This window comes from Mytilus galloprovincialis, chromosome 14 (genome assembly GCF_965363235.1).
Source record: "Mytilus galloprovincialis chromosome 14, xbMytGall1.hap1.1, whole genome shotgun sequence".
In the NCBI taxonomy this organism is placed as follows: Eukaryota; Metazoa; Mollusca; class Bivalvia; order Mytilida; family Mytilidae; genus Mytilus; species Mytilus galloprovincialis.
In genome coordinates, this window is record NC_134851.1 from 39094161 (window position 1) to 39122011 (window position 27851).

Consider the following 27851-nt stretch of genomic DNA (forward strand, 5'->3'; position numbering starts at 1 on the left):
AACTAAAAAATAGTTCTCAGACCCTTCCTAGTCTCTTCTTAAGAGGTGCCCATTTTTAAATTCCCATTAGGATCAGTAAATTAATGAATTCTGTCCTATGTTTGTCCGACAGGGAATATAATCTGTCCTATGTTTGTCCTACAGTTTTTTATGGTTTTGTTTTATCCATTTATTTAATAATGAACCATTTTACCTCTTGCTGAGGAACACCAGCTGTAGATATTAGTATAAACAGCATAGTTTTGATTTTGTTTTTGACTTTCAATGATGCAAATGGAACAAATTCTCATCCAAAAATGTCCCTGTTTGTCCGACATATTTTAAGATTTTTCCAACTTATAAGTTAGTTTTTGAAAAATTTAACAAAATGATATACTTTAATTGAAGATCTTATGAACTGTCAGAGAAAAATTGATATATTTATTAACTAGGCCTTCATATAAAAGGAAAATATTCAATTTTTCAATGTCCTGTTACGTCCAACATAACCTCTGTCGAACATGCTATTTAGGTCTAATTTTATGTTTTCTGACTAAATAACTATCTTTTTACATGTAAAACCCTAAACTAGAATCATTCTCCTTTCAGAAAATCATGTTATTAAGATTGAAACAGCTTCTTTTAAAATCATACATGTTGTCACACACTAACAACACTATACTGAATACTTAGCCATATATATAACAAACTCGTTTTGTTCTTATTCCTCGGTACAAATCCATCTCAGTCCAAGATAGTATATGCAGGTCATTACTTGATACAGTGAAATTTACATGTACAATGAGCTATATAGGCAAGAAGAAAAACATGCATGGACCACAAATGAGGTGTTGTAAGGGTTACAATTTCTCTTTTTGCGGCAAATTTTTTGCATCAGAAACCGGCACCTTCAAATCTATAGAAGGACTTCAAAAAATAAATTTCTTAATTGCTTAGTTAGAGAGTGCATGTATAATATATGGACATTCATTACAAAAGCAGACACATTTATCTATTCGTTTACATCTCATACGCCAGTTTGCAGGTTGCTGAAATTTCCATCCGGATGCATCAAAAGGATGATAAATTTCAGAGTTACGAAAAGGAAATGAATTAAATTCCGTGATAAGGAAAAGTCTGTTCTCAAAATACACAAAAAATTATAGATATTTTCATTTTCATTACTTTTAATACAGGACAGAAAGTCTCAGGACAAAAAATTACAGTCACAATTATGCAACATGAGAAAAACGTCTACTAAGAAACCGGGACATGATAATACAATTTATTGGGCTATATGACGACTATATTATGTCTCTGTATTGTAAGAAATTGTCAAGTTCGTGCAGGTTAATGTTTAGGCAGTGGCTATTTTGCCGGCTCTGATTACAGAAACTTAATTCAAGCCGGCAAAATAGCATATTTTACCGGCTTGAATTAAGATATTTTGATCAGTGCCACTGCCTTATATTAATTTATAGTTGAAGATTTATCTAAGGATCTTTATACAGTCTTCAAGGATTTTTATTGTGAGACTAACTAGTATACAAATCCTTGCAGTCTTGAAAACTTTTTAACACAGACACTTGTCTCTGAAAAAATTCCTATAAAAGTGGCGGATCCAGAAATTTTCATAAGCCACTGACCGCCTTACTTAGGGGGTCCGCTCCGGTCATGCTTCAGTGATTCGCGTTAATTATTTACAAAATTTTCCCAGAAAAGGATGACCCGGGCCCCTGCTCCCCGCCCACTAAATGCACATATGTATATATTTTAAGGTACATAGAAGGAAATCAAAGACAAGTGCTTGGCTTCGTAATCAAAATGGAATCGAACTACTCGGACAAAATGGAAAGATACAATTCGGTTCATTTTAAAGACAACTATGACCACTTTAAACGACAAATTAACTTGACCAGTTTGAAAGACAATATCATGAACTCAGACATTTACAAAATGTTACTTGCAATTTACTATGATGAAGTTTTTAATTTAAAGTTAGATTCTTTATAAAGTACAAATTACACCCATAACACATCGCTCAGTTATCCACTATGATTTAGTACACTTCGGTTTAATAGTTGCATTGTATGCAGCAACCCTTTGTCATGGAAACCTTGATGGGTATATATATATGCCCCACGTTTATGGCTGCGCTGCTGGAGATTTGCCACATATAAATCATACCTGCCAACTGTCACTATTTGCGGGGGATTTCCCCCATGGAGGCTCCCAAATTGAAATTTTGAAAGAGCAATTTTGTCCACAATTTAAACAAAACAATTAATTTTACAATGACTTTAGGCTTATAAAAGTATGAAGAAGCCAAAAAAACAACATTGAAATGTATTTGCAGGCCCCTTGAAGGTTTTTTAGGAGTATGACAGCCATCTTGCACGCAAAACGCCCATGGGCATTTTGAAAAGTTGGCAGGTATGATAAATATAGATTGAAATAGAAAGTTCAGAATTTGATAGCTGAAAAAAAAACACTTGTTGTAAAGATTTGTTTTCAACAGCCCTGCGTCACGGTCAATTTCAAGCTGTCATGCAGTCAAGAAATGAGACATGTATCTGAGATCATATCCTCTTAGTTCAAGTTCGATGAAATACCGGGAGGCATTCAACACAGTCATCAAATTATATAGTTAATGAAAGCACATCATCTATATAGTGGATCCGGAACGTGAAGTTTTATGAAAATGATAGCTTTTCTCAAATATAAACAATATTTTAAACCCAAACCGCAGAATAGAGAAAAAAAAAGTTGCAGAAAGAAATGGTATAAAATTTCGAACAAGAGAAATTATTGCCAAAAAATAAACTAATAGAGAAAAATGAGCTGTCAGAATATAAAACATAGAGAAATGGAATAAAAATTAACGAGTAAAGAAATGAGGAACCCCATCAAGACCCTCAACTAAGAACATAATATTTTTGATAAAGGAGTAGGTTCAGTAAGACCCCTTTTTGGCCCCAAAATATAATAGTTTTACAAAATTGTTAAAATGTAATCTTTTAGCTATTTATTGGAAAGTAGAGTGGCTAAACTTTTACTGAAATCTTCACAATTTTAGTATTTTACTTAAATTTTAGACTGTTTCCGTTCTTCATTCTTTAATGAAAGTGGCCGCATTCGTGTTCATTCATAATATTGAAATGTAAGTTGTATTTGATAATAATACATAACATATATAAAGGTTGAGGATGAACACGGATCCGGCCACTTTCATTTTTGACAAAAACCATCTGAAAAGTGACGATTTTTTGCATATTTGATAGATTTTTCATATTTAAGCTTGAATCGAAGCGTTTAAAGACTTAATCAGTTAAAATCTTTCACCTAAACTTGAATCAATTGAAATAGACACTTAAAAAGTTTTCAAAATATTTCGTTAGATGAACCTGAAATTTGAGGCCAAAATCGGCCCTTAGGGACTTATCATTTTTTACCTGGGAGGAGGGCTGGTCATTTTGAAATCAAACATACAAAATTTCTTGATCCCCCCTATAATATTTCACCATTTTTATTTGATCCCCCCAGTAAAAACATTCAAAAAAATTTGAACCCCCCTCTATCAAACATGCCAAAATTTAAACATGCAAAACACTTATCATGTTATTTCACGAAAATATTGAAAATGATATATTCTCAGTTGATTGAGTCAAAAAAACATATTTGAGGGAAAATTGTCTTGAAATAGGGCACGGCCTCTTTCATGAATATAAGTAGGTAGCGCAAGCCAGTGCTTTGAGTAATTTTTTTCTGACTTTTTTTTCTAATTTCCTGTATTATTCTATTAAAGAAAACTTGATCCTAAGTAACTTTAAAAAAATAGCTTTTTGAAACAGTAAAAACACATTATTTACTAAGACAATGTAAGAGGAATCTATTATATGTCCTTCTCTTGAACACTGCTTAAAGTTAAGTTTTTGTAAGGCGGCCTTATTGAAATGTCAATTGAGTCGCTAAACTTTTATATGGAGATAATTCATTCTTACAGCTTGAACAATTAAGTTACTCATTTATTGTCACATTTCATTCATAAATGTGTGATAGTACATGTAGCCTCAAAATTTTGATTTATTAGCCTAAAAGTACAAATTTTGCAGGAGTTAGAGGTATGAATGGACCCAAAGAGATCTTGTAATGAAAACAAAAAGTTACATCAGTGGTGTTCATCATCTCAAAATCATTTTGTATTCAATATTCAACTGTTCTAGGATGAATATTTAATCAACTTTTGGAGAATTTATTACTCTACACAATATTTTTTCATGATGCGGCATTCTTTGTATTTTTGGACAAAATTTTGCACAAATCGATGTAGATTTCGCTTTAATTTATACTTATTTTCACTCAAACTGTTATGCTGATTAAAACAAAATTTGGCAGTTAAGCTTGTTAATTTAGTGATCAAAGTGAGGGAAATATATGTATAACAGCTGAATTATTTGGATTATGAAGCACCTACATCACCAAATTCTTGTGATGTCTTACTTAACTGTGGTGCTAAAAATATATTTCGATTTGACTGTTGCAATGTTCTTCTTGACATGTTGTCTGTTGAAGTATGTGAAATACTTATTTCCATGTGTAAAAAATATTGATCCCCCCACTTTGAATCTATAAAAATATTTGAACCCCCCTTTTCCACAAACAGAAAAAAACTTGACCCCCCCCCCCTGTATTTTGACCAGCCCCCCTCCCAGATAAATAATGATAAGTCCCTTACCGGACTTACTCCTTTATTCGATCTGCCAATTTATTATTTTGTTTGCTGTATTCTTGATTTGTGTTGTTTTTGTTTTATTATAAAGTAGAATGTCGTTGTTTTTTTCTTCTTAAAAATTGGTATGAAATGAATGCAAGTGACGGACGGATCTCATTGAGCCACAATCAAAATTATAATGGAAATGAGCAATATTTGAATCCTTGTAGCTATAAATAAATGAGTCTTTATATACAGATTAGGTCTTTAAAAGAAAGGTAAATACCTACATATTACACAAAAAATCCTTCCAAATTGAAATTTACTGGTCTATTATCACACTGTAACGTGCCAGTGCTAACAAAAGTGTGCATGTTTCTAAGACATATTGAAAAAAAATATTTTCATAACTCATAGCATGTTACAATAACTTCATATCCACGTTGCAATTATGAATTTTGCAAACAAATCAACCAACTAATATGGTATATTTCAATTTTGTTGTATGATATCACTTATTTATTTATTGTGTGTCTTGCTTGTAAATGTATAAGTATATATGTAATTGTTAATGTATAATTGTTAAATATCCTCCTGTAGCACCATACGTGTGCCTAAGTTGTAGTCAATTATAACATGTATAATGTTAACTGTGTCTACAAAATTTTCACTTTCAATCGAAATTAGCTTCTTCATGGATATCCCAAAAGTGTTCATTTTATCATATGTTGTTCCTAGAGCCATTATCTACAAAAGGAAGTCTCAGATTTTGGATAGAATGAATAGGTCAAATTTTACACAGTATCAAATATTATCTACTTTTATGTGTTAAGGATGTTTACACTAATTAGAGATTTACGAGAGCATGAAATACGATAGCGATAATTTGAGACACCCTTTTGTAGCTCCTGCTGTGTTGATTAAGTTTTCGTTAAAATTTTATGTATAGTTATAGAGATGAAAGAGCTAAATTCATTCAAGTAAACTGACTAAGATTTTGCCATTATTTGCATTATAATTGATTACAAAATGATTGCATAACACAAATATTGCATTAATGTAAAAGAATAATCTTTTATCTATATATGTATACCTCTTTTATTAATTTATATCAAGGACGTATGTTAGTTATACGTCCTTGTTTATATGCAGTCTTAAGAAAGCAGCAGCATTTTAAAGGTTGGAGATTGGAATTAAAAAATATTTGTATTACTTATTTGTGCTACCTTAAACATATAAAAAAGAATATCACCAGCTTGGTAGTTCATTCTTTTTTTTCATAGGTTTTTGTTTTGGGTTTAATTACCAAATTCTGAACTTTTGGCTGATACATGACGAACACTTCAATGTAAACATTCAATTATGTAAAAATATCAATAGCTTGGTGGTTTAATATTTTTCATAGGTTTTGTTTTGAATTTAATTAACAAATTCTTAACTTTTGGCTGACACTTGATATGCATATCACTTCTATGTAAATATTCAAATTCATAATTGAAATCTGTTACTAGCTTTATACAGTTTGAAAGAAAGAAATTATAAAAAAAACCTTAATACGAATCTTATGTTGTACAGTCTGTTGCATAGCCAACTAAGCATGAACAACTTGAATGTAAACATTGATTTTTCAAGTTTTATATGACAATGGATTTTACGCCAGTAGACCACAATATATAGTAAGTTGGGTATATTTCTAACGCAATTTATAATTCCCAAGGTTCATTTTTAAAGTGAAAATGATTTGATAAGCTTAACATGTTCTCTTGTAAATATTAGATTTATATAAAACGGCAATTTTAAATAATGATCAATAATGTCGGATAGAATGTCACGCTTCTCAACTCCTGATCAAGTAAGCGTTTATTTCAGTAGGTTGCAGCTCAGTAAGAAATACTTCACGAGGGTCTATGATTAGGGTATTTCTATTCTGTATTCTTTACTTTTAGCCAATTTTATCTATTCTTTAAACAAAATTCCATTCCTCTCTGATTTCTATTCTCTGAATTGTTTATCTAGTTATGTCCCCTTGTGAAAATTTGATTAATATTTATAACTGACGATTTTAAATAATGTTGATATAATGACACACTTCTCGACTCGGTTCAGAGCGTGTTATTGTAATAGGAAACAGCTCACTGGGAGATAATACCTGAGGGTCTAGAGGTCCGACACCAAAGTTATCGTCATAGTCCCTAGTGTGGACAGTGTGTTACTTTCCACTTCTTTTTTTTTTTTATACCATTCCAAATTTATTTAAGGAAAGACTGTAATATTTTTTCTGTCTATGAAGAAATAACTTAAAAACAATTGGTCCACACTGAATAACGCGCGTAGCGGGTTATTTAACAGTTTGCACCACATTTTTTATGTTATTTCGAATAGACAGAAAAAATATTACAGTCATTTCTTATAAATTAATTCTAAACACTTTTAGGAATTTTTGGTCCTCGATGCTCTTCAACTTCGTACTTTATTTGTTTTTTTAAGCATTTTTGATTCGAGCGTCACAGATGAGTCTTTTGTAGACGAAACGCGCGTCTGGCGTAAATATTAAATTTTATTCCTGGTATCTATGATGAGTTTATTTTCATTCTAAACCGTAGAAAACCATGAAAAAACGTTGATGACGACGTCACGGTCACATGATTAAATTATGTCTATGGGCTGATAACAAAATAACGTCAGCCAATCAGAAGACGCGTTACATCCAAAATTAAATTATTTACCAATGTTTTATGCCTCAAATATCAATTAAGTAGAGGGTGAACTTACACAGTAAAACAAATTGGGTCATTAATTTTAAAGTAAAGTAGTGATTTGGTCCAGCTGAAAAGGGTTAAAAGTTAGCACTTCGGAAGCTGTCAAAAAATTTCAAGACCCCCTAAACTTAAATGTGTTCATATTTTGAGTAGAGCTGATGAAGTTTTCTATACATTTGATATAATTTGTCCCAAAAGTAATACAACACACTGGAAAAATATTATTGAGTAAGCGCAGGTAGGATTTTTTCAATTTTCATTTATTGTCTTGAAAAGAAATGCACTACGAAATAACTTTGGTCTCGGACCATAGGAGAGGTCCTTCAGTTATGTAAATGTATTCATTACTTATTTTGACATGTTTTTCTATTCCTTAATGTTTCCCCATTATTCTCTATTATTTATTTTATTGATCTATTTTTCTCCCTTTTATGTCCTTTAATCTGTACGTTTTGTCCATTATCTCTATTCTGTAAACCCTATCCAGACCCTCATGAATATTCTATACAACAGCATTTAAATTTACTATAAATATATTACTCCACCTTTTATTTTCATATTGATTTAACTTTCGTATGAATTTTGATTTTGAATAAATGATCAAATATTAATTCACCTGATGAAAAAGTATATTCAACGCGAAAAACGTCACAGTTAATACGTACATTTGAAAGTGAACTTATTGTGGTAATACCGTTTGAAGTACAATTGGTTTTGGTACCCATAACATAAGTTTTCTCTTTCGGAATACGAATTTTTAAACAGAATAATTACTGTATTTTGTTTCAGTAAATATGTGCAAAATTGACTTTTTAAAAACTGATATTCAGTGATTTCAAGCATTGAGTCAGTGAATATCTGTTTTTCAAAAGTCAATAAAAACGACAAATGCATCCAATCAAATGACAGTAATTGTTTAGGTGTCAGACCACCAATTGAGTAAGCCTACTCAGACAAAAATAGTGCATTTGATGTCATTGTTTACTTAAATTAACCAACAAATTTGCAGAAATGAAACTTTTGGTGAAAGGGAACGGAAGCCGATAAGGGCCATTAAAAAAAAATTATGTCGTAATTTCAAAATAACATGTCGTTATTACGATATAACATGTCGTTATAACGGCATCGCTATGTCGTAATTTCGACATAACATGTCGTAATTAGTGAATTACGACATCACTATGTCGTAATACCTATAGGTCATCATAATGCCTTCAATAATAAGAAAAAAAAAAACCCGCATAGTCAGCTATAAAAGAGGGACGAAATATACCAGAGGGAGAATCCCCGAAATGACAGATGTTTAACAATTTAATTCAAACGAGAAAAATAACGGGTTTGATAATGTACAAAGACCGAAAAACCGAAAAACAAATATTTAACACAGCAACACACGACAACCACTGAATTACAGACTCCGGACCGCCATGTGATAATAACGACAACCTTAGAGTTTAACTTTTCACTTTTTGAAGAAATAGGAAATTCAAAATGGTCGCCAGTAAAGGCACAGTTTGTAGCGTAAACAAATTCATCTTTTTTTTTTTTAGAGAATTATGAACATTATATGCAATCAAGCTTAATTTAAGTTATTTACTTGCACCTCGAGACTTGCACATACTAGAAATTTATTTTATAATCAAGTCAAATGTTGAATAGGGAAGAAATTCAAGCTCCTTGGAGCCTCTAATTATGTTTGACATGTACAGATTTGTGTAAAGTATGAAGTCCTCCATTTCCATATCAGGTTCTGAATAAGATGAATTTTAAGCTTTCCCCAATAAAGACTAATATGTTAAGCTGTAGACTCATAGTACTGAGACTTGATGCAAATTATAACTGCATTGCTATTGTTGGTTCTTAGAGAGATTCTTCAAGCGTCCTCCCCATTGAAGCCTTATTAAAACTTTGTACCCCAAGTTCTTTTAACCACTGTTCCCCAGGACAACTGATCCTACAAACTTAGGGGGAGGGTTTGGATCCCGCTTACACGTTCAACCCCGCCACATTCTTTATGTATGTGTCTGTCCCAAGTCTTTAATTGTAGTAGCCTTGAAAATTGTCAATTTTACGAAGTTTGTAACTTTTGGAAATTTTGCTGCATTTTTATGCCCTCGCCGTAGCGGAGGGGCATTTAGTTTTACCCTTGTCCATCTGTACGTCCGCCCGTCCTTCCGTACGTCCCAAATTTTGTTTTCGTTCTCCAACTTTAGTTTGCCTCAACCAAATGTTTTGAAACTCATACACAATGCTTATTACTACAAAACACAGATCAAGTTTGAATTTTTAGAGGGGTCACGTAAGCCGTTCTAGAGTTATGCCCCTTTACTAATGGTACAATGTATGCCCCTTTACAAATGAAAAAAAAAATATGCCCCTTTACAAATGGAACAGTTGTGAAGTTTTTGTTTCCGTTCTCTTTTTAGTTTGCCTAAAACAAGTGTTATGAAACTTATACACAATGCTAATTACCACAAAACGCAAATCAAGTTTGAATGTTGGGGATGTCACTTTTACTGTTCTAGAGTTATGCCCCTTTACAAATGAAAAAAAAAACACCAGATTTTTTTGTTTCTGTTCTCTAACTTAAGTTTGCCTCAACCAAATGTTATGAAACTTATACACAATACTTGTTACCACAAAACTCATACCAAGATCAAATTTCCCAACATGATATAGGTGAGTGAAGTGTTTGATCGTTTTGTAATCAAATAATCCTTCAAAAGTTTACTTTATTTGTAGGTGCAATATATATACCAGTCCGTCATTATAAAGGGGAAAGAGAAAGGCAGCGCGGGTTAAAGATGTTCGACGCCCCTCCAATCAACACTAAGACTTTTAGAATTTCGCGTGAAAATGTACAACTGGCCTGCATTGTTTGTACTTTAGGTTTAGGAATTCTAGTTATCATCGATTATCTATTGAAATTCTTTAAGTATGACCACAGAAGTTCTAATAGTTTGTTCCTTGCTTTTTTTATCGGATTTTTTCATTATAGCTTTGGGTCTGTGGCCTGGCTAAAATCAACATATCAACTACATGGAATAAGTGAATTCTATTTTGATGTCTATACATTCCCCGTCGTGTGTTTCTTTTTTACATTCGCCGTGATATGCACCAAAGAATATCCAGGAGATTTCCGGAAAACAACATTTGCATACGTAGTTTACATTTCCATATTTTTGCTAGCAGTTTTGGGAATCGGGGTTGTTCGAAACTCCAGTAACCAACATGCACACGATGATGTTATACTGAACACATCTGACAAGTTTTCAAATGATGACCTTCGAAAAAGTAAATGTGGGATGTATGCCGATATGTTCACAATATTTGTCTTGAAATGTTATACTTCATGCTTTTATTACGTTTTTGAGTATGTGTTTATCTATGCTCCTTTCACGGCGATCCTGCTGTGGAATATAAAGGAAAGTGTGCTCGGCGGTCAACAAGGTAAATTGATGTTGTTGTTTTTTTATTGATGAAACGTTTCTTTATATATTTGCTGCTGAAAATAAGCTGTAGTAATACATTAATAAGACGGAAACCTAACGAAAATTCAAGGTCAGCATACTACAAATGCTCATTATGCAACATGTAAAAATTTCCAAATTCCCGATAGGACATTCAATTTCGTTTAGAAACTACAAAGTTTTACCATCAAGCAACCATCAAACAACACCTTACATACCACGAAAGAGCAATATGGAGTCGATGTTTTTGCCCTGGGACAAGTATGTTAACTACTGCCAGGAATTTACTAACGCTTTGAAATAGCAACGAATACATATAAATAAAAATAAAGTTCCTATTTAACTAATTGATGTTCCTGGTTATGTTTCTTGTGCAAATATTGGAATGTCATGGTATATTGTCGGTTCCTGTTTCACGAAGTTTGTAACCTCTAGACGCTATCGTATTCACACCTCTACACTGAATAGATTTCAAATGCTTTCATTGATCCCGAATAATTTATTCGGAACTGATAGATGGCACACCATTGTAATCACGAATGATGGCTTAATTTGCCAGGGTGAAGAGGATCGGACTGGATCGTAACCCTTGGCTAGCGAAGATGACGGCTTTCAACAATGAAAAAAATCTAATTTGGCATAGCAAGATTTAACAGACAAGAGATACTAATTTGGCATAGCAAGATTTAACAGACAAGAGATACTAATTTGGCAAAGGCTTTAAAAAAAAACAAACCAACGAAACCAATTTGTATTGCTATGGTGTGTCATATACTTTATCCAATGCGAAGGTTTTTTTTTCCAAATTTCAGCAATACATGCATCTGTTCCGTCAATCTTATAATTGTTTTATTTTTTTCCAGGTAAACACCACCAGCTGTGTATATCGTGTGACAGTACAATTAGGCTACAGCGATATATCTTAATGTTCCTGATGTTTGTTATTTGGATCTTGCGACCAACTTTTTGGATTGTTAACTTTTATTGCACTGTATTGCCACAAGATCTTATTCCCTGCATGACATTGTGTATTGTGTATCCTCTTTTACTATTGTATTTTCTATATAAAAGTCTTTATCAGGAAGATTGCCTTTATAATCGCTGCAAACAAAGATTATATGATTTTCATAATCCAGAAAAGGAAGAAGGAACGCTTTTAATGTTACAATAATCAGCATATTTGTTGGAATTAAAATTTTTGATCAGATTTTGTATTTTTTACATTACATGAAGTACTACGTGGATACAAAGAAAGCCAATACTAAAATTTCACGCCATGTCAACCTAATCAGGTTGAATGATAAAAATCAGTAGAAAAATGCATGTTTTCCCGATATCTCAAAGTTTGACGTCGCGAAAATAATATTTTACGTTAGCAGTGTCATTACCTCCCCTGTAACTGTATCGTATGCCCTTAAAGTCAACGTAGCGTATAGCAAGGAAGACGTTACCACTGATTCAGAATTACAGCAGAATGCTTTGTGTGTGCGGGTAAAGGTAGAATCTTTGGTTAGATTGCGTGTTAGCTGAACCGTGACGTTAATTATATTAGATATACTACCCTCCTTTCAGAGTAGTCTAGTTATACAGACAGATATATTGGTTATCTGTAGGAAAAGTCTACCTTTAAAGGAGGGTAGTTTACCTTACTTAATAATTTACTAAATTTTTTGAGATAATCCTGTATTTCGTCGAATTTTATATGAAGTGACAATATCCCGGTTAATTTCAGGTAACCAGGTATTAGGCTTAGACAATCAGAAGGTATCTGTGATTTAGTAGGATTAAATTTGAAAGAGAAACGTAAAATATCAGAGTGAAACTCTAACTCATATATAAAAAACCAAACAAAACCAAAGCCATGGCTAAAAAAGAAAAGACCAAACGCCAAACAATAATACACAACGCACAACTAAGAAAACTAAAGACTGAACAACACGAACAACGAACTGATTAAAATGGTTATGGCGTGCCATTCACGTGTCATTCATAGACCTATTGCTTTTATTATTGACAAGCAGAGCCGTGGTTAACATTTTTCTGAAAAACGAATTAGAAGAATTTAAAAAAAAAACATAAAAACTTGAACGTATAAGCCAACAAAAGCATATATTAAATAATTTTCAAAAGTAGAATAAATACATGCCATGCATTCACATTATATACAATAAATTACAAAAGCACTACGTACGGTCTTCATAAATACAGGAGGTAAGCCCGGATATATTGGACGATAACCAAGCCGTGAAATTGAGAAAGGAAATGGGGAAAAAGTGTCTGCTCTTGTAGTGAAACATGAATTTGTCATCCGCTCGACCTTAAGCAACCTGAAAATACCGAACTCCAATATCTTTTTTAATTGAAACGGAAATATCAAATGGCAAAATAAAAAAAAACTATAACAGATCAAACTGCAGATGCACAAAGATCTATGTGAATGACACAGGCTCTTAAGATCCTTTACTTATTTCATACCCTTACAATTTCGTACTTCATGGAATATTTATAACTATGCCATCTTGTACCTCGTGGAATATTTATATGTATGCCTTTTCGTACCTCGTGGAATATTCATGTGTATGCCATTTCGTAGCTCGTGAAATATTTATATGTATGTCATTTCGTACAGATAATTACTCCTTAGTTGATTAATAAACCTCATATTTTTTTTTAGATGAAAAGTTAGTTAAAGTTAAACCCGGCAAACAAACAAAGTGTTATCGTGAGAAATATACTGCTGGAATAATAATAGTATTTTCTTTTGAATTAAAATCATCTCAAGAAGTTTAAAAATATATTTTATTTATTCATTGTGAACAAAATAAAAAAAATAATAACATTCTATATAAGTATATATATTGTTGAAAGTTCCAGTATTCAATAAAAGTAAAACATTTAAAAACCTTAAAAGTGGTCAGGTTTTAGGATTTTTCTTTTTTCTTTTACATTTTTGTCTTATAAAATCTCCAATACCAATCTTTAGGATTAACAGATTTATGATACAAAATAGAAAACTAGTTTTGAGTTTATGACGTACAACATGGTAAAAAAAGTTAGGCAAAAGGGATACAATTGCTTAGATAAGGGGTACAACACGGTAGATGTTGGGTACGAAATGGTTATTTCAGGTATTTCAGTTATTAAATAGTCAATGTACGAAATGACTAGCTACCGTGTAAATGTTCCATCCTCCAAAGCATCCAATAATTCGTGAAATTGCAATGACTGTTAAACTTATGAACTGGACATAATGGAATTTAAGTTAATAGACTTAAATTCAGTTATCGCCGGGGCCACTCACGGATTGTGTTTCATGTTTTAGATTTACCCAACATGAGTGACGTTTTATTCTGTGACGTCATTTAGTCCTTTTCAGAATTTCATCGCAGCAAGCAAGCTGTTTAAATTTCGTAAGCGGTAAACTTGAAAATTGAAAATTGAAATTGTAAAGTAGACTAGTGTTAGAATTTGTATGGTTATAACCTGCCTCATGCTTCTAATGTTTATTAGAAGTAATCTTAGAAAGAATTCGTTTTATCGATCGTCATTTTTTAACCATATTTGATTTATTATTTCATCGCCACGTGGAGAGCACATGCAAAGACTGAATGAGAAATTGGTCCCATGAATGTCGTTTTCATTTTTATAATTATTTATTTTTTACAAGTGTGAGTAATTAGATGCAACATTGTCCTAAGATTTGCTGATTATAATAATGTTAATACCATGCGTCATTGTATATTTCTACATAGAATTAGATGCATGTATTCGTGTGTATAATTATCATGATATATTTATATCGTGACGACGAGTTTAATTTGTTTTTATTTTAGATTTTTTATATATTACTTTTTCCCCATATCTTATACTATTGAAATTGAGTATTGACAGATCGTCTAGTGCCTATGCCTATGGGTAAGCCTAACTAATTGTATTTTGCGCTGTAACAGATCATGCAGGTTAGTAACGTGTCTTTAATAATTATGTGTTGTGGGGCAGGTGTTATCTAATGAATTCCCGAAAACTTCCGAATTAAAAGTAATACATCGGGAATTGTGTATCTAGGTCTTTCATAGCACATATACAGCAAATATGCCATGACAGGATATGAACGTAAAAGGGACGTACTCTTTGGGGCGAAGGACCCAGGTTCGCAACCGGAAGTTCAACTTTCGATACAAATAAACAAAAATCTTGGAAATCTTGAACAGAGACCATACCCGGAGTTAAGAAGCAGTAGCCAAAAGAAATCATTGCTAAATGTTAGCTTGCTGGTGGATTTAAGCAAACATTATCATCTGTATATATCCGGCTATAAATTTTGCGTGTACCTACACATTTGTGTACTAAAAACTGTCAAGAGTCGTTCATCACAGTGACATGTATACATTTTTTTAGTTGCTACTACTCTCTAGCCTAGACTAGGTCGATGTGGTATGAATAGTACCGTTAAATCAAGAATTTAGCCATACAATCATTATGTATGTCAACAGGCCACAGCTTGAATTATTGTAATAACTCAATTATAATAAATATATACAAATATTACACTATGTTACTATATGACTATCAACTGACTATGGATTTAAGTTTAATAAATATATAAATCTGTAATATACTAATTTTGAATTATTATTTTTTTTAAATTATTGTAACTATTATCGACACAACTACATGTATGAGTATACATAATTTTTTATTGTTATTGTTTCTTTGTACAGTCATTTGGTTTTGTTATGTCAATGCTATGTAGCATTGTGGAACTAATATTTACTTTTTGTTGAGTTGTAGCACAATGTTGGGTAGATCAGTTAGAGACCTTGCTCGACCACAGAACACGGCCAAGGGTTGTAACAGTTGGACCAGAGACTTAGACAACAAGGACACACCAGTTTTTACAGATGGGTCACCAGACTGGACTGGATTCACGACTCATCACGCCACTAACTCAACTCCTTTTGGTCACATACATTTGTACATTGGATCATCATCAGACGTTATTTATGCAAACCCCTAGAGCTCTGCATTAGTATGATCCAGTTGAGAATTTATCAGGTAATCGTCAGATTTACTAGTTAAAAGCAGTATTTACTTTTTTAAGTTAAACCCCTCATGTACAAAATGTACATGTGATTCCAACATATAACAACATATTTATAAAGATTAAGACAACTTTTTCTAATCTTATGGGTTAGATTGAAAAGATTTGTGCAACGTTTATATCTCAGTTTCTAAACTTAAAATCCATAAAATATTGATGAATGTGTTACTTTTACAAATTTATATGGCCATAACATGATGGGATGCCGCATCATGTGTTTGAAATAAAAAACATTCGTAAATATGAGGTTACAATTATATATAATTGTTATATAAATATATTACATGTGAAACTTTTAAATGTTGTTTGGTATATATTATCACATTTTGAATGGAGGACGCTACCGATTTATATAACATTATAATATTTATCTTGTTTAATAATCTGAATATTAAAAATCAGATATGCATGTACTGCATAAAGTACCACAATTTAAAGCACAAAATTTATAGAAGTCTATATTTATTGATCACCATTTTAGGACAGACTGCAAATATTTCTGTTTGCCACAAACCCTACCAACCAGTCTTAGGTGTGTGGGAACTTTTCATTATTATTGATTTTTTTATATATATATTAAGGGAAAAAAGGGGCCAAATGGTTTTATCTTGTAACCAACTTTTAAAATGAGACTTACAAGTTTTGTGTAATTTAAATTTGTCGTCGCAGTTAAACGGATATATACATGTATGTACATGTAATATTAGCAAATCTAGTACAAACTAAGTAATTATTTACAGCTTGTCTTGCGTCTGCTCCACCGTTAAAAATCGTTAGTATTTAGGTGTCGACAATGTTCAGCTTTAATTTATATATATACTAGAATGTATGGTAATCTTCATCCTGGGAGATTCTAGGAGTTGCGCAATTTATGAGTATCGTACACTGTATGTTTAGGTGTCAGTTTGTTATTTTAGGCTGGAAGCATTATGAGGAACTTTTCATTTTCATAAAATCATTGGCCCTACTGGTTGCTTGGCAACAGTTGATTCTAAATTATGGTTGTTATTTATTAATGAAAATTATAGTACAGGTTGAATTTCAGTTAGCATGAACGCTGGGACTATTTGAAATGTTATGCCTTTAATTATGAGGGTATCTAGATGTTGTTAAGCACTTGTTTGTGTTTTTTTTTTTTTTTTTTTTTTTGTGTTTACTTTGCATAATCTAGGCCTTCTTGTGATATTCAAGTTCAAATCACCTAGTCCTTTAATGGAAATAAGTGTTTTTTTGGGCAACCTGGTTCAAACCCAAGACGAGAGAGAGAAAGAGTGGTTGCTGTGGTTATACTAAATGTTTGTTTCTGCTTACATGTACATGGATTTAGACTCTAGTATAGGGTTCTCATAGTCATTCTTTTAATTTCTGTTTGCCTGAGTTGATCCAGTTATTCTTGCTTTGTATTTATGGGCGTTTACATTATAAGAATTTCACCTCTACATAGACATCTTACACATTCAGGTATTGACCATCCAATCTTTTATGGTATTACACTTTACAACGGACAAATGTCAGCATTTACCTCAAAAACTAACGAAACATAAAAGCAAACTTATATAAAGTAGGGATACTGTTGCCTGCATATATACGGCTTATTTTGGCTTCAATATTGATTCACTTGCACATCTTTGCATCGGACTAAACTCTTTTATTTTTAAACCAGTTGCAGGTATGATAAGAGTTATGTTTCTCTAATATATTTTATGATGATATGATATTAAACCCCCATGACGGGATGGTGCTAGATATTTCGTATATTGAAGACATAGTTTTTCGAACAGTTAAATTGAGGTCTGGAGCTGGCATGTCGGTAACTGTTAGTAGTCCGTTGTTGATTTATGTAATATCGTCATTTTCAATTTTTGTTTTGTTTGATTTGTTACCTATTCTGATATTTGACTCTGACTTCATAGGCGATTCCAGGGGGGGGGGGGGGGGGGGGGGGGCTGGGCCCCCCCCTCTTGTGGGAAAAATTTGGTTGATTATGAATCATTGAAGCATGACTGGAGCGGGCCCCCCCTTAGGAAAAGTTCTGGATCCGCCACTGGACTTCTTTAAACTGTGTGATTTTTACTGTGCGTATTGGTGTGCGTTTGTTTCTTCTTCATTTGGTTGAGATTTTAAAAACTTGTTTAACCCCTTGGCATTTTAGTATCTGTTCCAAATCTGGGGCCTCTGGCCTATGTAAGTTTGGTATGAACTTTTATTTTAGATTAGAGTTTAGTATGACATTCATTATCACTGATCTGGTACAAATTTTGCATTATGGCTGAAGCCATTTCTGGTTTTTAGAGGGATTGCTTCAGATGCTTGGTCCCAACTGCAGATGTTTATCCTGCTATTACCCCAAGTGAATTTATTACTGTTATTTCAGACCTTTTGTAACCGTTTATTTGTAAGTTCCACACCACCCAGTACATACAGATGTATCAGAGAGGACAGTCTTTCCTTTTTTCATGAGTTCGGTTCTCTAGTTGATTTATTGAATACATTTCCTATCTCTTTATGAATGGTTAAGGTATTGCTTACTTGTACATTTTGTATCTCTCTCAACAAAAATTGTGACATTACTAATTTACTAGGATTGGATATTTTTTTAGTAATTTAATGATGTGTCAAAATTGAGGTTTGAGTTTTTAAGAAGGTATTAAACACTCCAGGCCTTTACATTTACCACAACCAGAGTCATGCTGGAGTCTAGCAATATTTTCTTATCTTGTGTTGGTTATACTTGGTATGAATTCAGTGTATTTGAAGCTGTCCTTTCAAATTGTTTTTGGACGATTATTAAAAGGGTTGGAGATCCAATACTGACACTTAATACAGGGTTTAACAGAGAATTATTATTTTTCTTGATTTATTATGCTTTAAATTGTATTCGTATTACTATGTAACTATACATGTACTTCCATGTAGCTATTTGCCGTACAAGAATTGTAGGAGATCCTATTAGCTTTAATGTTTGATGTTTGAATAGTAGAATCCTCAATAGTAAGTATGTTTTTGTAGCAGACTGACATCCTCCAGATTGGGTTGACTTAGGTCTAGCCACAGAAATGCATTTTTGTGGTGGCATATTTGTCGCATGTTAAAAAGTTAACTCAGAATATATAATGAAACTATAAGGATCCAACATATTTTTAATAAACTTGTAGCAGGTAATGACACAGGTAGTTCTAGAGTGGGTCTTTGCACAATGAGATGAAGAACATGATCAGATGGATTGTGAGATTCATCATTCTTAAGTAAGGATGGTCTCAAATTTGACCAATGCAAACATGGACGGTGCTGCTATAGAATTTACAACTATTTATTGTCTTTATAATTAGCTGTCAGGGTTGCTACATAAAATATTATGATTTTCGATCAGACCAGAAATTTTTCAACTGGATTTTTTTCACTTGTCACCCTTAACCTGCTTATGAAATGAATTCTTAAACATCTTTAATATTATTTGTTGATATACTATAATATACTATATTTTATGATATACAAATACAATCAACTATCTTATGGTTTGCTGTAGTTTTGGTAAGTTTTTTTATCTGTGTAGGTAAATATGTTTTGAACAGTTGTTCACAAAACATCATCTAGATTATTTAACATATATATGTACCAAGTTGTACTTTAAATATAAATATCTATCTATCTAGAATATTGATCTTATATATGTACCAAGTTGTACGTTAAATAAAATATCTATCTATCTATCTAGATTATTTAATATATATATGTACCAAGTTGTACGTTTAATAAAATATCTATCTATCTAGATTATTTAATATATATATATGTACCAAGTTGTACATTAAATAAAAATATCTATCTATCTATCTATCTGTAGTTATCTCATATCTGGTTCACAGCTTTGCAGCGAACCGCCCTTTTTATGGCGGTTGACAGAGTCTCTGTTTTCCTCCGTCAATGTGGCAGAATTCGCTGCATAGAATCTTAATGTTAACTATGAAATTTTAGGTTTTTGGATAATACAGACTACACTTGTGTATCCCACGGTGTTTTCTAAATTTAAAGCACCAGTGTATCCCACGGTGCATCTTTACATTTTCATATATATCTATCTATCTATCTATCTGGTTGCCATATTATCTTCGGGTAACCGACCATAGATCTATCTACATATACATATACATCTATGGTCTATCTATCTATATATATATATATTATATATTATATGAATCTATCATATTATGAATAAAAGCTGTGGCCAGATATCGCCAAACCATATATGTATTTTGTTTTAATGGCACCATCTGAGATAATGGAATTTAAGTTAATAGACTTAAATTCAGTTATCGCCGGGGCCACTCACGGATTGTGTTTCATGTTTTAGATTTACCCAACATGAGTGACGTTTTATTCTGTGACGTCATTTAGTCCTTTTCAGAATTTCATCGCAGCAAGCAAGCTGTTTAAATTTCGTAAGCGGTAAACTTGAAAACCCGCCCTCCCACTCCTTTTTATTGTACAAGATACTGGTCTTTTGTATTTATTTTTCAGGTTTGTGTCGGTGACAGTGGTGGTACAGATTTGACTGATGATGTTAACTTGTTTGCTGTTGAGAAAAGTGACTTTTATATGAACTTTGAGCATCATTAATATATTCCCGTTAATGGCAGAATTCGCTGCATAGAATCTTAATGTTAACTATGAAATTTTAGGTTTTTGGATAATACAGACTACACTTGTGTATCCCACGGTGTTTTCTAAATTTAAAGCACCAGTGTATCCCACGGTGCATCTTTACATTTTCATATATATCTATCTATCTATCTATCTGGTTGCCATATTATCTTCGGGTAACCGACCATAGATCTATCTACATATACATATACATCTATGGTCTATCTATCTATATATATATATATTATATATTATATGAATCTATCATATTATGAATAAAAGCTGTGGCCAGATATCGCCAAACCATATATGTATTTTGTTTTAATGGCACCATCTGAGATAATCAAATACTGCAATACTAATACAATTTTTAAAGTAGAAAGTCCATGATATAATTCCATATTTTCCCGGACAAATCAGTTCTCCTGCTTAATCGGTTGTCCACGTTTGCTGGATCACCACTTACTATACACTTTAAAAAATCAAAAAAAAAAAAATCGTTAATAAAATTTGGCTGGACTCCAATATCATATTAGTGAGCTCACCTCATTGTATAATATTGCGCAAAATTTCTGAAGTCACAGGATTTATTCAATACTGATGTACACACAATGTACCTGATTGATTGTCAATGGAATTGGTTGTCACGACGGGTGCCACATGTGGAGCAGGATCTGCTTACCCGTCCGGAGCACCTGAGATCACCCCTTGTTTTTGGTGGGGTTCGTATTGCTTATTCTTTAGTTTTCTATGTTGTGTCATGTGTTCTTTTGTTTGTCGTTTTCATTTTTAGCGCCAGGTATTGTCAGTTTATTTTTGATTTATGAGTTTGACTCTCCCTCTGGTATCTTTCGTCCCTCTTTTGAAACTATAAGTTAATTTCCAATCGGCCCCACAATTGAATAGCTACAACAACTGAGAAAAATTTCAAAAAAAAAAAAACAAACCGTAATGTCCGTTGTTAGCAATTAGTTTTCATCAACAAGACACAGTGACGTCATCAAAATGAAAATCAGAAAAATACTGAACTCCAAGGGAAATTCAAAACGGAAAGTCCCTATATATTCAAATGGCAAACTCAACAGCTCAAACACATCAAATTGATGGATAAAAACTGTCATATTCCCGACTTGGTACAGATATTTTCTTATGTAGAAAATGGTGGATTAAACCTTGTTTTAAAGCTAGCTAAACCTCTCACTTGTATGACAGTCGCATCAAATTTCATTATATTGACAACGACAACGACACAATGATACCGTATCACTGTTTGTGTATAGTATGATGGCCGGTTAAGGCCATTTCGCGTTTTCGCGTTTTCGCCTTTCATATTCTATAGGGCGAAAACGCGAAAACGCGAAATCGCGAAGTCGGAAACGCGAAAACGCGAAAACGCGAAATCGAGAAGTAGAAAACGCGAAATGGCCTTACCCGGCTACCATAGTATAGCACTATGAATCATGTACTACAAGTATCTTATCTTTTGTTTGGTTTCGATGCAAAAAGGTTAATTTTTGCTGATAAATGATGAATATTCAATTATATAAGTATGTCACAAGCTTAAAATAGCTTTCAAGAAATATAATAATAATGATTTCTATGTTCAACAATCTGTTGCATAGTTATTTAGTTAATAGGGCATGTTCAACTCGAAAATACACATTGATTTGTAAAGTTATATGATAAAGAATTTCAAGACAGAAGAACAAAGAACAGTATGTTAGATAGACATTTCTATGACAATTTATATTTCGTAAGCTTCATCATAAAGGGTTTTCTATTTTGATATATAGTGACAATTTGATTAACTTACATTTATGTCTCCTTTGAAATATTTTATTAATAGTCAATAATATAAGGTTTTTTTAATTATCTTTGCTAAAATGTCATACTTTTCGATATGAGTTCAAATCAACGACATTTTGAGATAAACAGTAATCATATCATGCATGAACAATATCATATATATCTATATATATATCAATAAATGTATTAAATGTAGAATTCTCATACCTGAGGAGATCAGCATTACAGCATTAAAGGTAAGACTGCATCTGATTTACAAATTAGTAGGCAATAATTATTTAATGGGTCATTAATTGGTCATTACCAAATCTCTGGGATTGATAAATTATTGTATCAACCTCATCGACAGTACAGTCAATAAATGTTTAGTATAAACAAGTGTTTGTACAAGAAACGAACTGCTACTAAATACATTATCTAATTTGGAAGTTGCTACTTATTACAAGTTGAAATATATGATAAAATTTCCACCAAAAAAAAAACCATCGAAAAAGGAAGGAAATTATAAACAAGAATGCTCATAACGTCATAAACCTACATCATTGACGTTCATTTGGGTAAACTATTTATAGGTACACGTTAGATGTTACAAATTTAATTTTGGGATTTTGTTGGGTTGTCCTGATATAGGTGAATGAAGGTTTTGATCGTTTTCTAATCAATTAATCCTTCAAAATTTTACTTTATTTATAGGTGTAATATATATATACCATGTATACCAGTCAGTCATTATAAAGGGGAAAGAGAAAGGCAGCGCGGGTTAAAGATGTTCGACGCCCCTCCAATCAACACTAAGACTGTTAGAATCTCGCGTGAAAATGTACAACTGGCCTGCATTGTTTGTACTTTAGGTTTAGGAATTCTAGTTATAATCGATTATCTATTGAAATTCTTTAAGTATGACCACAGAAGTTCTAACAGTTTGTTCCTTGCATTATTTATCGGATTTTTTCACTATAGCTTTGGGTCTATGACCTGGCTGAAATCATCATATCAACTACATGGAATAAGTGATTTCTTTTTTGATGTATATACTTTCCCCGTCGTGTGTTTCCTATTTACATTCGCAGTGATATGCACCAAAGAATATCCAGGAGATTTCCCGAAAACAACATTTGCATATGTAGTTTACATTTCCATATTTTTGCTAGCGGTTTTAGGACTCGGGATTGTTCGAAGCTGCAGTAACCAACATGCACACGATGATGTTATACTGAACACATCTGACAAGTTTTCAAATGATGACCTTCGAAAAAGTAAATGTGGGATGTATGCCGATATGTTCACAATATTTGTCTTGAAATGTTATACTTCATGCTTTTATTACGTTTTTGAGTATGTGTTTATCTATGCACCTTTCACGGCGATCCTGCTGTGGAATATAAAGGAAAATGTGCTAAGCGGCCAACAAGGTAAATTGATGTGTTTTTTATATTTATGAAATGTTTCTTTATATTTTTGCTGCTGTAAATAAGTTGTAGTTATACATTATTTAATAAGACGGAAACTTAACGAAAATTCAAGGTCAGCGTACTATAAATGCTCATTGTGCAATATGTAAAATATTAAATTCCCAAATTCACGACAGGAAATTCAATTTTGTTTAGATACTACAAAGTTCTGCCGCCAAGCAACCACCAAACAACACATTACCTACTACGAAAGAGCAATAAGGTGGCGATGTTTTGACCCTGGAACTACTGCCAGGAATTTACTTACGCTTTGAAATAGCAACGAAAACATATAAATAAAAATAAAGTTCCTTTTTAATTAATTAAAGTTCCTGGTTATGTTTCTTGTGCAAATGTTGGAATGTCATGGTATATTTTCGGTTCCTATTTCACTAAGTATGTAACCTTGAGACGTTATCGTATTCACACCTCCACACTGAAGAGAGTCCAAGTGCTTTTTTATCAACTGATAGATGGCACAACATTGTTATCACAAATGTTGGCTTAATTTGCCAAGGGTGAAGAGGATCGGAGTGGATCGTAACCCTTGGCTAGCAAAGATGACGGCTTTCAACAATGAAAAAAAATCTAATTTGGCAGAGCAAGTTTTAACAGACAAGAAATACTAATTTGGCAAAGGCTTTAAAAAAAACCCCAATGAAACCAATTTGTATTGCTATGATGTGTCATATATTTTATACATCGCGAAGGTTTTTTTTTCAAAATTTCAGCAATACATGTCTTCAACATACATCTGTTCCATCTTTCTTATAATTATTCTAATTTATTTTGCAGGACAGCATCACCAGCAATGTATCACGTGTGACAGTACAATTAGGCTACAGCGATATTTCTTAATGTTCCTGATGTTTGTTATTTGGATCGTGCGACCAACTTTTTGGATTGTTAACTTTTATTGCACTTTATTGCCACAAGATCTTATTCCATGCATGACATTGTGTATGGTGTATCCTCTTTTACTGTCGTATTTTGTATATAAAAGTCTTTATCAGGAAGATTACCTTCATCATCGCTGCAAACAAAGATTATATGATTTTCATGAACTCGAAAAGGAAGAAAGAACGCTTGCAATGTACATATAATCAGCATATTTGTTGGAATAAAAAAATAAAAAATCATCAGATGTTTCATTTTTACATTACTACTTCATTTGGATAAAAAGAAAGCCAATAACAAAATATTTAGCCATGTATACCTGATCACTGAATAGTTTATTTGAAGTCGAGGTGAATGAGATGTCATCTTGCACTCCTTGCAGTCTCAAACCAAGTATTGTTAAAAAAGTGTAAAGAATGGTTATTGAAGCGCATATCTAATCATGAAATTAAAAACAGGCGACTCGAACGGGAATTATATGCCGTATGCCATATACTACTGACATAAACTTCTAAAAATGAGGTTATATACCGAATATTGTTGACCCTCTATGAAAATTTACTGGAGAAAATATCTCATAAAAAACTTAAACAAAGTGACATTAGATAAAAAGGGACATTCAAACCTTAACCGTCGAAAAAGAAAATGCATTGGCAAAGAATGAGGCCTATCATGTGGGTTTCCAAGTAATCACATAATCACAATTTGTTTTTCAAAATGAAATATAATAACATAATCATCAATTATTATTTATAACAAGATAATCAAATAATAAAAAAAAAACAGTTCTAGATTATCAAATAATCAAATAATCATGAAATGATTGTTCTGGTAACCAAATAATCACTACAAAAGCGATCAAGTAATCACATAAGCAAAAATATTTATGAGGAGGCTCAAGAATGAAAGACGTAGAAAAGACAAACACACTATTTTCCGAAACAACAGCGACGTTGCTTTACTATTTAAACTGTCGTTAGAGTCAACGAAGCGTATAGCAAAGAGGACGTTACAACTGATTCAGAATAACAGCAGAATGATCTGAGTGTGCGGGTAAAGGTAGACTCTTTGGTTAGATTGCTTGTTAGCTGAACCGTGAAGTCGTTATTATATTAGGAATACTACCCTCCTTTCGGAGTAGTCTAATCCTACAGACAGATAGATTGGTTATCTGTCGGACAAGTCTACTTTTAAAGGAGGGTAGTTTACCTAACCTAATAATTTACTAAGTCTATTGAGATAAAACAGAATTTAAGTACATTTGTAGTTAATAACTTAAGTGTAGTGACCATTTGTTTTAATAGAAACTCGAAATTTAATTGAAGTGAGAATATTCCAGTTTATCTGAGATAATCCAAAGATATCTGTGATAAATTAGAAGGATTAAATTTTTTTAAAGAGAAACGTAGGATACCAGAGTGACATTCAAGTGCATATGTCGAAAATAAACAGACAATGCCATGGATAAAAATAAAAAGACCAAAAAGCCAAAAAATAAAACACAACGCACAACTAAGAAAACTAAAGACCGAGCAACACGAATTACGAGCTAATTAAAATGGTTATGGCGTGCCATACACGTGTCATTCATAGACCTTATGTTTTTCGCTCATTTGCATTCCTATGATTAGCAATTCATAACTGCATTATACAATATTTTTTTCTGCTGTTATTATTGACAAGCAGAGCCGTAGAAAACACTTTTTTGAAAATAAATCAGAAGAATTAAAAAAAAAAAAATGAAACTTGAACGTATAAGCCAACAAAAGCATATATTATATAATTTTCAAAAGTGGAATAAATCCATGCCATGCATTCACATTATATACAATAAATAACAAAAGCACAAAGTACAGTCTTCATAAAAAAACAGGAGGTGAGCCCGGATATATTGGACGATAAACACGCAGTAAAATTGAAAAAGGAAATGGTGGAAAAGTGTCTGCTCTTGTAGTGAAACATGAATTTTTCATCCGCTCGACATTAAGCAACCTGAAAATACCGAACTTCATTATTTTTTAATTGAAACGGAAATGGCAAAATCAAAACTATAACAGATCAAACTGCAGATGCACAAAGATCTATGTGAATGACACAGGCTCTTAAGATCCTTTACTTATTTCATACCCTTACAATTTCGTACTTCATGAAATATTTATAACTATGCCATTTTGTACCTCGTGGAATATTTATATGTATGCCTTTTCGTACCTCGTGGAATATTCATGTGCATGCCATTTCGTAGCTCGTGAAATATTTATATGTATGTCATTTCGTACAGATAATTACTCCTTAGTTGATTAATAAACCTCATATTTTTTTGAGATGAAAAGTTAGTTAAGGTTAAACCCGGCAAGTAAACAAAGTGTCATCGTGAGAAATTTTCTACTGCTGGAATAATAATAGTATTTTCTTTTGAATTAAAATCATCTCAAGAAGTTTAAAAACATATTTTATTGATTTATTGTGAAACAAAATAAATAATAATAACATTCTACACAAGTATATATTTTGCTGAAAGTTCCAATAAACATGATAAAGGGTAAAACATTTAAAATCCTTAAAACTGGTAAGTTTTTAGGATTTTTCTTTTTTCTTTTACATTTTTGTTTCACAAAATCTCCAATACCAATTTTTACGATTAGCAAATTTATGATACAAAATAGAAAACAAGTTTTGAGTTTATGACGTACAACATGGTAAAAAAAGTTAGGCAAAAGGGACACAATTGCTTAGATAATGGGTACAACACGGTAGATGTTGGGTACGAAATGGTTTTTTCAGGTATTTCAGTTATGAAATAGTCAATGTACGAAATCACTAGCTACCGTGTAAATGTTCCATCCTCTAAAGCATCCAAAAAATCGTAAAATCGCAATGACTGTTAAACTTATGAACTGGTCAAACGAAAGGACAAAAACTGTCATATTCCTGGATGGTACAGGTATTTTCTTCTGAAGAAAATGGTGGATTGAACCTTGTTTTATATCCAGCTTAACCTCTCACTTGTATGACAGTTGCATCAATTTCATTATA

The 27851-nt window shown here is 32.4% G+C and overlaps 1 protein-coding gene and 2 long non-coding RNA genes across 3 annotated transcripts in view; all 3 read left to right on the plus strand.

Moving 5' to 3' along the window:
* The window catches only part of LOC143058220 (uncharacterized), a 322046-nt gene that overhangs the window by 197315 nt on the left and 96880 nt on the right, over positions 1 to 27851 (plus strand). The window lies entirely within an intron of this gene.
* LOC143058666 (uncharacterized) lies at positions 6285 to 12108 on the plus strand. Its single transcript, XR_012973180.1, has 3 exons — positions 6285 to 6366; positions 10192 to 10899; positions 11783 to 12108. It is a non-coding gene; the product is annotated as an uncharacterized LOC143058666 (long non-coding RNA).
* LOC143059684 (uncharacterized) lies at positions 14920 to 20969 on the plus strand. Its single transcript, XR_012973555.1, has 3 exons — positions 14920 to 15353; positions 15711 to 15974; positions 20539 to 20969. It is a non-coding gene; the product is annotated as an uncharacterized LOC143059684 (long non-coding RNA).